The 10,750-nt window shown below is 52.4% G+C and overlaps 1 pseudogene; it reads left to right on the top strand.

Annotated features, from left to right (window-relative positions):
• The first annotated feature begins 10,025 nt into the window (after positions 1-10,025).
• Positions 10,026-10,547, top strand: LOC147957004 (putative lipid-binding protein At4g00165; annotated as a pseudogene).
• Positions 10,548-10,750: the final 203 nt, after the last annotated feature.

Raw genomic sequence — 10,750 nt, 5'->3', positions numbered from 1 at the left:
AGCGACGGCCATTTGATCTACAAGACATATTTGCAATGGTTTTTAGACTAAGTTCATGATAATTAAGTTCATCTAATCAAATTATTACAATGAACTCCCACTCAGATTAGACATCCCTCTGGTCATCTAAGTGTTACACGATCCGAGTCGACTAGGCCGTGTCCGATCATCACGTGAGACGGACTAGTCATCGTCGGTGAACATCTCCATGTTGATCGTATCTTCCATATGACTCGTGTTCGACCTTTCGGTCTCTGTGTTCCGAGGCCATGTATGTACATGCTAGGCTCGTCAAGTTAACCCTAAGTGTTTTTGCATGTGTAAAACTGTCTTACACCCGTTGTATGTGAACGTAAGAATCTATCACACCCAATCATCACGTGGTGCTTCAAAACGACGAACTTTAGCAACGGTGCACAGTTAGGGGAGAACACTTCTTGAAATTGTTGTAAGGGATCATCTTATTTACTACCATCATTCTAAGTAAACAAGATGCATAAACATAATAAACATCACATGCAATTATATAGTAGTGACATGATATGGCCAATATCATATAGCTCCTTTGATCTCCATCTTCGGGGCTCCATGATCATCTTCGTCACTGGCATGACACCATGATCTCCATCATCGTGTCTTCATGAAGTTGTCACGCCAACGACTACTTCTACTTTTATGGCTAACGCGTTTAGCAATAAATAAAGTAATTTACATGGCGTTTTTCAATGACACGCAGGTCATACAAAAAATAAAGACAACTCCTATGGCTCCTGCCGGTTGTCATACTCACCGACATGCAAGTCGTGATTCCTATTACAAGAACATGATCTCATACATCACAATATATCATTCATCATTCATCACAACTTTTGGCCATATCACATCACAAGGCAATTGCTGCAAAAACAAGTTAGACGTCCTCTAATTGTTGTTGCATCTTTTACGTGGCTGCAATTGGGTTCTAGCAAGAACGTTTTCTTACCTACGAATAACCACAACGTGATTTTGTCAACTTCTATTTACCCTTCATAAGGACCCTTTTCATCGAATCCGCTCCAACTAAAGTTGGAGAGACAGACACCCGCCAGCCACCTTATGCAACTAGTGCATGTCAGTCTGTGGAACCGGTCTCACGTAAGCGTACGTGTAAGGTTGGTCCGGGCCGCTTCATCCCACAATACCGCTGAAGCAAGATAAGACTAGTAGCGGCAAGCAAGTTGACAAGATCTACGCCCACAGCAAAATTGTGTTCTACTCGTGCAATAGAGAACTACGCATAGACCTAGCTCATGATGCCACTGTTGGGGAACGTTGCAGAAAATTAAAAATTTTCCTACGGTTTCACCAAGATCCATCTATGAGTTCATCTAAGCAACGAGTCATGGGAGAGAGATTGCATCTACATACCACTTGTAGATCGCGTGCGGAAGCGTTCAAGGGAACGGTGATGATGGAGTCGTACTCGCCGTGATTCAGATCACCGATGACCAAGTGCCGAACGGACAGCACCTCCGCGTTCAACACACGTACGGAACGGACGACGTCTCCTCCTTCTTGATCCAGCAAGGGGGAAGGAGAGGTTGAGGAAGAAGGCTCCAGCAGCAGCACGACGGCGTGATGATGGTGGAGAGGCAGTACTCCGACAGGGCTTCGCCAAGCACTCAACGGAGGAGGAGAGGTGTTGGGGAGGGGAGGGGCTGTGCCTTGGAAGTGTCTTGCAGCCCTCCCCTCACCCCTCTATTTATAGGGGAAGGGGCAAGGGGGGCCGGCCCCTCTAGATGAGATCTAGAGGGGGGGGTGGCGGTCAGGGAGGGGGGCTTGCCCCCCAAGCAAAGGGGCGCGCCCCCACTAGGGTTCCCCCCCCAACCCTAGGCGCATGGGCCCAAGGGGGAGGCGCCCAGCTCTCTAGGGGCTGGTTCCCTGCCCATTGTGGCCCATGAGGCCCTCCGAGAGGGGTGGCCCCTCCCAGTGGACCCCCGGAACCTCTCCGGTGGCCCCGCTACAATACCGATATGCCCCCGAAACTTTCCGGTGTCCGTATGACAACTTCCCATATATAAATCTTCACCTCCGGACCATTCCGGAACTCCTCGTGACGTCCTAGATCTCATCCGAGACTCCGAACAACATTCGGTAATCACATACAAGTCTTCCTAATAACCCTAGCATCACCGAACCTTAAGTGTGTAGACCCTACGGGTTCGGGAGACATGCAGACATGACCGAGACGACTCTCCGGTCAATAACCAACAGTGGGATCTGGATACCCATGTTGGCTCCCACATGCTCCTCGATGTTGTCATCGGATGAACCACGATGTCGAGGATTCAAGCAACCCCGTATACTATTCCCTTTGTCAGACGGTATGTTACTTGCCCGAGATTCGATCGTCGGTATCCCAATACCTCGTTCAATCTCGTTACCGGCAAGTCATTTTACTCGTACCGTAATGCATGATCCCGTGACCAGACACTTGGACACATTGAGCTCATTATGATGATGCACTACCGAGTGGGCCCAGTGATACCTCTCCGTAATACGGAGTTACAAATCCCAGTCTCGATCCGTGTCAACCCAACAGACACTTTCGGAGATACCTGTAGTGCACCTTTATTGTCACCCAGTTACGTTGTGATGTTTGGTACACCCAAAGCACTCCTACGGTATCCGGGAGTTACACGATCTCATGGTCAAAGGAAAAGATACTTGACATTGGAAAAAGCTCTAGCAAAACGAACTACACGATCTTTGTGCTATGCTTAGGATTGGGTCTTGTCCATCACATCATTCTCCTAATGATGTGATCCCGTTATCAATGACATCCAATGTCCATAGTCAGGAAACCATGACTATCTGTTGATCAACGAGCTAGTCAACTAGAGGCTTACTAGGGACATATTATGGTCTATGTATTCACACGTGTATTACGATTTCTGGATAATACAGTTATAGCATGAATAAAAGACAATTATCATGAACAAGGAAATATAATAATAATCCTTTTATTATTGCCTCTAGGGCATATTTCCAACAAGCAGATGATGAAGTCCTCCAGCAGCTTGTGAAGACTGGCCTGTTCCTGGAAAAGTTGAGCTTCATTGTAGTAGCAAGCTGAGGAGATTCCGAAGGCGTGGACATTTCCTGAGAAATCTGTTGCCGGCGTTGCGGGGATGGAGGTTCTGGTGGCTACCGCACCCGCGACCTCCTTAGAAGGAGCGAGCCGAGACCAGCGGGGATGTGCTACCATTGCTGGCGCTAAGAGCATCTCCAGCCGTTCGGCTCCCAGGGGCTTGAAATAGCCCCGCTTGGCCCCCCCCCCCCCCCGCGAGGTCGCCCCAGCCGTCAATTTCGGCCCACTTTCGGTGCAAATTGGCCCACTTTCATCCCAAATTGGACCAATTTGGGCCCATATTCGGCGTGATTGGCACAAATTCAACATAAGCTTATTTTTATCACATAATTCATCACATAAATCAATACAAATCAAATAGTTCAACAAATCAATACAAATCAAATAGGTCAACAAATCAATACAAATCAAATAGTTCAACAAATAAAAACTCATATTTCATCACACGTCCAGCTAGGCGTTGCCCTTGAGCCTCCATAGGCGCTCCACCAGATCATGCTACAGTTGTTGATGCACCTATGGGTTTCAGATCTCCTAACGCATGTTGAGGAAGGCAGACCAGGTTGCTGGTAGCCGGTGATCAAATTGGGCAAGAGGACCCTGCCTGTAATATGGTTCAGTGTCAAACATTGGCTCTTCCTGCTCGCTCTCAATGATCATGTTGTGCAAGATGACACAGCAAGTCATAACTTCCCACATTTGATCTTTCGACCAGGTCTGAGCGGGGTATCGGACAATGGAAAATCGAGATTGGAGCACACCAAATGCCCGCTCGACATCCTTCCTGCAAGCCTCCTGACACTTGGCAAAGTAGGAGTTCTTGGCTCCTGGCATAGGGTTTGAGATACTCTCACAAATGTGGACCATCTCCGATAGATGCCATCTGCTAGATAGTATCCATTGTTGTAGTGGCACCCATTGACCTCGAAGTTCACCGGAGGAGCATGACCTTCAACAAGCTTGGCAAAGACATTCCAGCACTGCAGTACGTTGATGTCATTTTGAGTTCCTGGCATACCAAAGAAGGAGTGCCAAATCCAGAGGTCCTCTGTGGCCACTGCCTCAAGTACCACACTGCAACCGCCTTTGGCGCCTTTGTACATCCCCTACCAAGCAAATGGACAATTTTTCCATTTCCAATGCATGCAGTCGATGCATCCAAGCATCCTAGAAAATCCTCTTCCTGCATTCTATGCTAAGATCCGAGCAGTGTCTTCAGCATTGGGTGATCGCAAGTATTGAGGTCCAAACACTGCCACCACTGCCCTGCAGAACTTGTACAAACACTCAATGGTGGTGGTCTCGGCCATGCGTCCATAGTCTTCCAGTATATCACTGGGAGCTCCGTATGCAAGCATCCTCATAGTTGTCGTGCACTTCTGGAGTGACGTGAATCCATGTGTGCCGGTGCAATCCTTCTTCCACTTGAAGTACCTGTCGAACTCCCTGATGGAATTCACAATCCCGAGAAGAACAGTTCCCGGCTCATTCGATAATGGCGCCGAAATACTTTCTCGCCGTGCAGCGGAGCATCGGCGAAGTAGTCGGCGTAGAGCAAGCAATCCAGTCGATGCATCTGCTTTGCCTTCAACCGGCCCAGCGCCGAGCCACCTCGTTGCGGCTTTGCATTGCTCGCGAACAGGACGGCCAGAGCGGCGAGGACCATGAGGTGCTGTTCGTCGTGGGCGTCAGCATCGGCTTCCTCGTCCAGCAGCGCTGCAAACGCCTCCTCGTCGTCGGAGTCCATCTTCGAGCAGACAAATCGCCGAACACCTGGCGGGCGTGGTAGACGCGCAGCCGCTTGTATCCCACCTTGCGTGGCCGAAGCGCCGGAAAAGCTCGCCCAGAAGTAGGGTGGACACTGCCTTAGCGAACCCTCTCTTTCTCGGCGGGGAGATGGCCTTTCTAGCGGCTGTAGGCAGGTGTGCGGCGGCGAAAGGTGTAGTGCGCGCGGGGGCGAATATGGAGGTGAAAAAAACGTTTTTCGCTTGACAGTGGTGGCCCATGCGTCTTCTCCCTTCCGCTGGAGCCCCCAAGCACACCCCCCCCCCGCCCCAGTGCACTGGGTTCGGCCTGGGATCGCCGTGCAAAAAAATGAATTGAACCGGCGGAAATCGGCGTCCTAGGTCATGACTCGGGAGATTTCTGGGCGCCGACGGAAAAAAACACCCCTTGGGGGGCTGTTGGGGGCGCGGCCTCTAAGCCCTGGATGTGTGGGAAGAAGGCGGTGTTCTTTAGGCTAGTTTTTATCCTTGCCTTTTTAGAATAGATTTCATTAGGATAATGATATTTCATTTCATCGCTGCTTCAGAGAAGCAAATAAGTGGCACATCATTTGTAGAATCTTTACTCCTAAAGGAGGAGTTTGCGGTTGTGATGGTAGGTATTGTCGTTTAGTTCGTCTGGTCGGGCTCCCCGCACAAACATGTAAAAAGGGAAGCTGCTCCCGCAAAACAGCCACGATTCACGGATGCCGAGATCGTTCCCCTCCCCACCACGAATCCCATCCCTCCCCAATTCTACATGTCGTTCCGTTCGTCGTTGCGCCTCCTCCCCTAGCTCCCATCCGACCGCTTTCCCATCCACGTCCATGCCAGATCCCTCACCACAGTCTCCCCTATCCCCCATCGCGCCATGGCCAGCTCCCTCCATAGCGCCACATCGGCTTACAGTCACGTCATGCTAGGTATGGCAGTGAGGTATATATGCACTAGAGGGGGGGTGAGGAGTCCCAGTTTGATCCGATGTTTACAACTATCTCTGAGGATTTAGTATTATGTGGCCTTATTTGAGGTCATGTTATTCTCTGTATCTGTTAAGAATTCACATTCCATCGTAGTATTGATTTGATCCGCCGTGAGCATCAGCGGCGGCGAGGAGCTCCGCAGCCCTGGTGCCGGCCAAGGAGAGCGGCAGATCCCATGGCAGCCGCGCGATTCTGCCCGACAGCCATCGCATCTACCACGCGCGTCGCCTGCTGCCGCGAGACGAGGAGTCCCGCAGGTCCCGCAGCGGCCTCAGCGGGAGGAGCATGCAAGGTCCCTGGTGGTAGCTACGGAAGTACGAGGAGTCGGCCCCAACGGCGGCGGCCTCGAGTGTGGAAGAAGTGTGGGCATGGCTGCGACCTCGAGGGCGGGGGGATGCGCAGACACATCCAAGCAATTTTGGGAGGATGCTCTTTGTAAACAATTCCCCCCGCTCCCGCGACCGCGTCGTCCCCGCGGGCGACCGGTCGTGCCTCCCCCACACCTCCCAGCGGGTGTTCCCCCTCTCCTCCTCCTCCCTGCCGCCGTCGCGAGCCTGACCGGGGCGACGCTGGTGGCGGCGGCCCCTCGGCCCTTCCCCTCCCAGGGGTGCTCCGGCGTGGGACGAGGTGATCTCAGGCGGTGCACTCAGGCGGCGGCAGTCCTGCGCGGCGGCGGTGATCCTGGCGCGGGCAGGGGCGAGCTCTGGGCGGTGGCGTCGTCGTTGTCGACGGGGCAGCGCGGTGGCGCGGGCTGGCGGCGTCCACCCGGCCCAGATCTGGGCCCTTCGGGCCCTATCTGGGCCGGGGCGGGTCGGCGTCGGGCGTGGCATCTGCGGGGCTCTCTGGAGATGGTGGCGATGTATCCGGCTGGTGGCGGGCGGCGGCTTCGGCTGCCGGCGTGTAGTAGCGCCATGGCTAGGGTTTTGCGATCCCGCTATGGGCCCGGCCAGGCCCGGGTGGCCTGGTTTGCCCTGGCTGCGGCGTACGGTCGGCAATCCGCGTCGGTGCGGGAGGCAGAGGCCTCCGGCGCGATGGTGGTGGAGGCGGTTCCCTCCCGTTCGGCTCCGGTGCTTCCGTCCGTGCCATCTAGGCGCATCTCGCCTCTGCACTCTTGTCCTCGTGGTGGTGTTCGCAGCAAGACGGCGTGGATGGGTCCAAGACCGTGGTGGCGCGTGTTGGCAGGTGGCAAGACGGTGGTTTGGCTCCGTTCTAGTGGGTGCTGGGGCATGGGGGTGCGGGAGAAATCCCTGCCGGTTCTTCCGGCTCCGACGTGGTGACGCCGGTGGGTGCCGCCATTACTTTCTGAAGGGCGTCGGTGCTACCCATCCCCCGTTCCCCTTCTGCGTGCCGGGGGAAACCCTAAGGACTTGTCCGGACAGCAGCGTCGTTGGCGTCGCATTCCTTTTGAGGTGCTGTTTGGTACGCGGAGGTCCAGTGCCATGGCGAGTGGTGGGACATAGATGGAGGGCGCAGCGATGGCGGACCATTCATGCTTGTCGAGCTGCCGTTGTTGGCATTTTGGTCTTTTTCTTTTTTCCTTTGAGCTTGATGTGTCGTTCGTCTAGACAGTTACCTTCTGATTGATGTTCGTGCTTTATAGTATAAAGCGGGGGAAACCCTATTTCATAAGTAATTTCGGGAGTGGATGTCTAGCAGAGCTGCACTTCTCCCGCGCCGCCAACTCATTATCCGGCGTGCGCTCTGTCTCCCGGGGGGACTGGCGATGGTGCCTCCGACCGGCGCTTCGACCTTCTGTTTAAAGCCAGGGGCGCACGCCGAGCCACTGCTTCACCGGGCCAACCGCGGTGTCGAGGACACGCTCTCCGCGAGCTCTTTGCGTTGGCACGCCATGGTGCTTTGACCACAACATAGCCAGAGGCCAGCCCCGCGAGCTCTTGCACCGGCCTGCCATGACGAGTAGGAGAAGCACTGCCCTTGATGAGGAGCAGAAGCAGCGAACTGGCTCTTGGTGAACCCCTGTGCGGCATGCCATGGCGCTTCGAGTGGAGTTGCAGCACATCAGTGGAGTTTTGGATGAGCAGCAGCAGCGGCTGTCACTTGCTTCAGTCTTTTCACTGGTAAGTTGATGCTTTTTTCATATCTAAATTCAGTAAACCATTTTTAAGGATATTCATGGCTAAGCTGCCATACGAAAAAATTAGGATGCTATCATCCTATAATTTGCCATGCTGAAAGACTGTATCATGTATAAATCATGATTGGGATTACAGATTACAACAAGCACACATCGTGGAAGTGATGAAATATTATGGTATATTCACTAGTAGAAAAAGGGCCTAACGTGAAGCTCATTACTCCCGGTTTGTAATTGAACCGTGCTGGTTCCAACGGCTAGGCGGGCGGCGCTCCTTAGTACCAGTTCATGGCGAACTTTTAGTATCGGTTCGTGCCACGAACTGGTACTAAAGAGGTGGTGGCCTTTAGTACGGGTTGGTGGCTCCAACCAATACTAAAGACCCCCCCCCCCTTAGTACCGGTTGGGGTGCACTGCCACCCGCAGTGCACAATGTTTAGTCCCACCTCGCTAGTTGAGAGGAGCTCGCACCGGTTTATAAGCCCCGATGTGGCTACCGTGTCGAGCTTCTGTCTAAGCAGGCCTTTGTGGTCCTATTGCAAGTCTTCTTCCCTGTAGGGCCTACTGGGCCTGCATCCTGGCCCAACTAGAGGTTGGGTTTCTAGTCGTATGCAGGCCGTGTCGGCCCAGTAGGCGGGCAGTTGTTGCTTTATTAAAAAAAATCCTTTAGTACCGGTTGGCAACCGGTACTAAAGGTCTCCCCGCCCCTAGCGCGGGCTCGTGCCACGTGGTGGCCCTTTAGGGCGGTTCGTGTTGACCGATACTAAATCGAGGAGGGGGCTTTAGGCCCCACACTTCAGTGCTGGTTGCGGAACCGGCACTAAAGGGCCTTACGAACCGGTGCTAAATCCCGATTCTGCATTAGTGATTCTGGAGTACATGATACAATCATGAACGAAATGCTTCATGTCATTTCCGTGCTTATCTAAAAGTGATAGATGCGGCCAAGATTGGAGAATCATAATATGATTGGTACAGTGTGTACGGTGAAATTTTGTTCCCTACTGTAGACTATAGCTATCTAAGATAAAATCAACCTAATTAATAAGTTGAGATAGCCAAGAAAATGTGGTTATATATCACATACAGTATAATTCAGTAGCCAGCTCGAAAAGGAGGTAGTACTTTTTGTAACTTTCCAAAATCTGGAAAAACTAAAACAATCAAACAAGTATTGGTAATCCAGATTGCTCTAATGAGAATGCCTTTCAAATTTAAGCAGTAAGATAATACATTTAGATATTCACTTGGACATTTCAGATCATCTACACTATATTGAACTTTTTTTTTGCATCCTGTACATTTTGTTCCTCCTTGATAAAAGCTACAAGTCTGCAGATCTTGCTGCATGCATACACCTACTCTGAGTTATTCATTCGACTATAAACACTTGTCTTAGTTGTAATCTAAAACAAAAAACAAACTAGAGTGTTGGTGATGGATTCCTTAACATTTCAGAGTACACATGGAGAGAGTGCCATAAAGAAGAACAAATAGGATTTTGGAAAAAAACAAATAGGCAACCTCTACATGTTTTCAAAATCACAGGAGAAGTTTATGCTGGGTATTATAAATTCCCATGCCCTCACCCACACCCACACTCACCCCGGTGACTCCAACGCCGGCACCGACCCCGACTGTCTTCATCCCTCCACCTACAAACACTCTGGCACCCACGCCCATACCGGCCTCTGTAACTCCAACATTGGCACCGACCCTATGATGCCTCCAATACCAACCCCTATAACTCCGACGCCGGTACCAGCTCCTCTCTCTCCAACACCAACATGGGTGGCCCCAACAGCTACAGTCGTGATGCTGCCAACACAGACGCATGTGACACTAACGCCATCACCGACCCCTGTCTCTCCAACGCCAAACCCGGTGGCCCCAACACCAACGCCTATGATGCCGCCAACACCGACGCCGGCATCGACCCCTGCCTCTCCAACGCCAAGTCCGGTGGCCCCAACACCGACCATGTGGTTCCAACGCCAGCACCAACCCCTGTCTCTCCAACGCCATCCCTAATGACCCCAACACCGGCCCCTGTAATGCCGCCAACACCAACATCGGTGACTCCGATGCCAGCACCGACCCCCTTTACTCCAACGCCAACCGTGGTGGCCCCAACACCGACTCCTATGATGCCGCCAACACCGACCCCTATGACTCCGATGCCAGCACCAACCCCTGTCTCTCCAACGCCAATCCCGGTGGCCCCAACACCGACCCCCGTGATGCCGCCAACACCCACCCCTGTGACTCCGACGCCACCCCCAGCCTCGTCCCCAGCGCGGGATACATTGACTGGCAAGTGCCCAGTGGACACACTGAAGCTGCTTGCGTGAGTGGACAAGCTAAAGGGGCTGTTGCACGCGGTGATCGGCAGTAGCGCCAGCGATACATGCTGTCCGCTGCTGTCCGGCATGGCTAACCTCGACGCTGCTCTCTGCCTTTGCACCACCATCAAGGTCAAGGCCCTCAACATCAACCTCATGCTGCCCATCGCCATCAAGGTGCTCGTCAACCTGTGTGGCAAGAGAGTGCCGAAAGACTTCCGCTGCCCTAATTAAGCTCCATCGATTACTATATGTACTATCAGCATCACCTGCATATGAATGTGATACATGCATTAAATTCTCTTGTGTGGTCACACAGGTGACATATCGAAGTGTAATAATCTATATGTACATTGATTTGCAGCTCTGACTCGCTACTTGTGACTGGGAGCTGTGGAGCATGCATACATTGTGTTTGTGTAATAGTGTATCATATA

The sequence above is a fragment of the Triticum urartu genome, chromosome 7A, assembly GCF_056163025.1.
Source record: "Triticum urartu cultivar PI428250 chromosome 7A, HENAU_Tu73, whole genome shotgun sequence".
NCBI classification, from domain to species: domain Eukaryota; kingdom Viridiplantae; phylum Streptophyta; class Magnoliopsida; order Poales; family Poaceae; genus Triticum; species Triticum urartu.
This window is presented reverse-complemented; position numbering and strand designations above follow the sequence as displayed.